We start from the raw sequence: 4,549 nt of genomic DNA, 5'->3' as shown, positions 1-4,549 counted from the left end.
CATACTCAAAAGCACATCACATATCACAACAATTCCTAGGATAAGGCATCACAAATCAGGCCACTCTAGTCCTAAGACATGGAATACCTAGCCTGTCTTTAGCATGCTATTATATCTCATGAAGTGCATCATAAATATCTCATAACACAAAAGTAAGGGTATTTTGGGAAATCACCGTTCGGGCTCTGGCTGATTGTACACACTGCTCTTTCTCGTTTTCTCTTTGAACTCTTATTCGCTTTAGAAAATTATTTCTTTGAAAACTTTTCTTACTTCCCCAGTTTGAGTCTAGAATTACCCGAAGGCACATCCGAATCCCTCAAACCAAGGCTCTGATACCAACTTGTAACACCGAAAATTTCAAACAAAATTTTCATTTAAAAATAACGTTTGATTCTTAGAAACACTTGTTTAAAATCTCATTTACAAAACATAACTCCATTTTAGCTTGTATAGAAAACCAGGATCCTCAAAACATGACTCTTTCTCTGGTGTGTACAATCAAGCCGGCGCCGTCCCGTGATCCTGAAAGAAACCTGAAACACATACATAAAACAAACACTGTAAGCACAAAGCTTAGTGAGTTCCCCAAAATACCACATAAGCATATATTAGCCACTCGAGGCTATAAATCTATGGGTCCATGCACCCAAGCTCTGTGAACCCTCAGGTTCTAACTCTGGGAACCTTCCGGTTCCAACTCTAGGAACCCTCCGGTTCCAACTCTGAAAACATGCACAGCATAAATCACATAGAAATAATGCAGTACAACACATAGCATACATAGCATACAAATACTCTGTTACATAACTCTGGCTACCTACTCAAGGTAAAGTATAGTGAGAAGACTCACCTGGCAAGCAGAAAGTAGATATCTCCACACTTGAATCTCGAACTCGCCGCCGCCTAACACGTAAGGCATATACTCTCATGAATATAACTCTCGAAACTAGAATCAACCCTCTCATGGCACCCTCTTAAGGGTAAAAGACTATTTTACCCCCTCTCTTGGCCCAAAGGCCACATCGCTGACCAAGCCCTAAACGTCAACGGTCAACTCTTGGTCAAAGTCAAAGTCAACCCTCCTGGTTGACCCTGCTCGCCGAGTCAACCCGTCGACTCGTCGAGTTCCCATGCTCAGAACTTCCCCAATCCGCGACTCAACTCGCCGAGTCACCCCGAGACTCGTCGAGTCCCACAACTCTGAGTCCACTCGCACACAACTCACCGAGTCATCCCTTGACTCGCCGATTCTCGACTCAACCAGAAAATATTGGGACTCTTCGACAAGACTCGCCGAGCCCAAGAACAGACTCGCCGAGTCTAAGGCTATCTTCAACCTACTCGCCGAGTTGTTCATACAACTCGCCGAGTTTCAGGCCATCTTCATCCAACTCGCCGAGTTGTTCTTCCAACTCGTCGAGTTCCAGCTCATCATCAAGCAACTCGTCGAGTCCACCCATGTGACTCGCCGAGTACCACCGGTCTGAATCCAAACAGAAGCACTCCAGGCCATGCAATTGATCCAAAACATAGATGTAGCCTCCTACAACTCATCCATCACGTAAAGTGGCCAACTTTACGTGAATCCAAAGAGATCTATGCATTTTCACTCTAGGGTTTGGGTTTGGGACAAAATAGCTCCATCAACCACTCACAAACAGGGACTTTCAAGCATTCCAACCCTTCTCCATTCCAGATCTGAGGTAGTAACCTCAGATCTGACCTCTAAACTCCAATACATCCAAGGACATGGTCTCTAACACTCCCAAAATGATGCATCTAAGAAGTAGCAGCTCAAAAACGAGATTATTACCTCAAAGGAACTCCCCAACTGCAATGAAACTCGAATCCAAGCAAAGCCCCTTTGCTCCAAGCCTCTTCTTCTCTAAGATCTCTTTAACAACCCCTCTCCAAGCTCCAATTTGCTCAACAATGGGGTTTCTCCATGAAATTAGGGTTTCTGGGACTCAAGGGGTGATAAAGAGGCTGAGAAGGAAACATAATGTTCTTTATATAGGGCTCAATCCCGAGAATTAGGGTTTTCTCCACTCAGCGCCTACTCGCCGAGTCCATCTCATTGACTCACCGAGTCGGCTACTTAACACGCGGCTAAATCGCGACTCTACTCGCCGAGTCCATCCATGGACTCGCCGAGTCACTCTTTCCCAATTTACTCTTCTAGCCCTTCAACTCTACTCTTGATATTTCGGGATGTTACAATTCTCCCCCACTTAAATTAGGCTTCGCCCTCGAAGCCTACGACAATTCGACTCCAAAATACTCCCACGACGCGCCACCTGGCCCTAACTGGACCAGATTTCACAAAGCATAACCATCAAACTCGAACTCACTTCCTCTTTCCTTGCGGTGTCCTGACCACCGTCTCAAACCAGGCACCGGTTGTACCCTCTGATAATCACACTCAACAATCGAGAATTACCCGAGATGCATCACTGCTCCCAATCTCAACAATCGCTCGACCCATAAGGGATAGAAAGCCATGAACCATCGGATCCCCGATCCGAATCCCGCTCTATCCATTCCGTGCTGACAGAAATACCCACTCTTCAATTTCGGAGCAACTCCCACGAGTTCTCCTCTTGCAATCACATACACATGCTGAACTTGCTCCAACACCCTCAGGTTGGGAAAACCCGATATACTGATGATATCTTCCAACATCCCCCAGGATGAACCACTAGCACATATCCAATACCCTGATCAGAATCAAGCTGGGAGTCCCAGACTCCCTCCCTGCATCCATTCTGAGACTCTTGGCTCTACACCCGCGGAATCCCTTCCGCTTCCTCAGCAGACATCCCATCAGGATGTCATTCCATACCACTGTCACAGACACAGTGTTCAACCACCGTACTCCAAATCATCCACTCTCACTACTACTTTCACTTTCGTGAACCAACACCTTCCCCCCCCCCCCCCCGGGGGTTACATACCTTTCTCCTCCCTTACCCAGGGAAATCCACTTGCCAAACTTGCCACTACTCCATGAATCGAACATGCTCTGGATCTGCTCGCAAGGGCTCTCGGGTCCACGCGCTATTTTTCTCCAGCAATGAGGATCCGACACCTCCTCCCATACAACAGCTCAAAGGGTGGCATACCAATGCACTAATGATGGCTGTTGATATAGGACAACTCAACCAAGAATAAATACATGCTGCAACTCCCTCTGAACTCTAATACACATGCCCAAAGCATGTCTTCGAGCGTCTGAATCGCTCGCTCACTCTGAAGTGTCCACAAACATCATCATGATAAGCTCTAGCTCATTTCTCATATCCCTCTTCGAGACTGAGCACCAGGTCAGCTTTTGACTCCACAGTTGAGCCTCCAAAGGTCATCCATATCATGATCCAAATATTCCACTAACTTCCTCCCAGTGACTACTCTCCCGGCCCAGGGACACGCAAGTCACAAAATTCTCTTTTCCTCATGCGAGAAAATACAATCCAACCAAGGATCGTCTCAACTCTGGTCTCTGGTTTTTGCTGTGCATATCCCTTGCGCATCTCGCCACATCTCCCGACAGAGACGGAGATCCCAGTCTCGCCCCCGGTTCAACACCCAGGCTCCAGAACTCAACACTAGGGCTACTCAAGCCCAACACTCTTCCACATCATACACTGATCGGAGAACATTCCATCATCACATTCTCTTGCCATCTAGTGAGTACTACAGCTCCCCGCAGTATCACAACACCCTCTGACTAATGAGTACTACGGCTCCCCGCAGTATCACAACACCCTCTGACTTGTGAGTACTACGGCTCCCCGCAGTATCACAACACCCTCTGACTAGTGAGAACTACGGCTCCCCGCAGTATCACAACACCCTATGACTTGTGAGTACTACGGCTCCCTGCAGTATCACAACACCCTCTGACTAGTGAGTACTACGGCTCCCCGCAGTATCACAACACCCTCTGACTAGTGAGTACTACGGCTTCCCGCAGTATCACAACACCCTCTGACTCCACTAGCTCATGCTTCGCAGGCTATCATAGGCAGCTACCCATACTCGACTCGAATATGCATCACAAACTCTGGAGGCAATCGACATATCAAAATTTCCACCCTTGCGAAGATCCATTCTCTTAAATAATCTCCCTAGATGCCCATACTCGAAGGGCTCCCACTAGATCCGTAGATACCTGATGCACCACAAATCGTTTCAACTCAAGATTCACGAGTAACTCCGAAATAAAGATATCATACCTGGATACCTCGAAATGTCCCAACAGAACATCACAAGATCCTGCCACAACCACTGATTCCCTTACTCCCAACACCATACACACACAGCAATACATTTCCTCTGAATCCCATAATAATTTCTGATATCACACGATGCGCAACTTCAGTGCATCCAAACACTCAATTGGAATACAAGGAAGGCGCTAACCCCTCAGAACACACTGACGATCCTCCGAAACCCTTTCCACTACTGCTCAAAATTCAAGCAAGAATACACATCCTAGCCCGGGAATTGGCTACTCGATAATCTGCTACCCATATTTCAACCCAGA

The sequence above is a fragment of the Lactuca sativa genome, chromosome 1 (assembly GCF_002870075.4).
Source record: "Lactuca sativa cultivar Salinas chromosome 1, Lsat_Salinas_v11, whole genome shotgun sequence".
Classification (NCBI taxonomy): Eukaryota; Viridiplantae; Streptophyta; class Magnoliopsida; order Asterales; family Asteraceae; genus Lactuca; species Lactuca sativa.
This window is presented reverse-complemented; position numbering follows the sequence as displayed.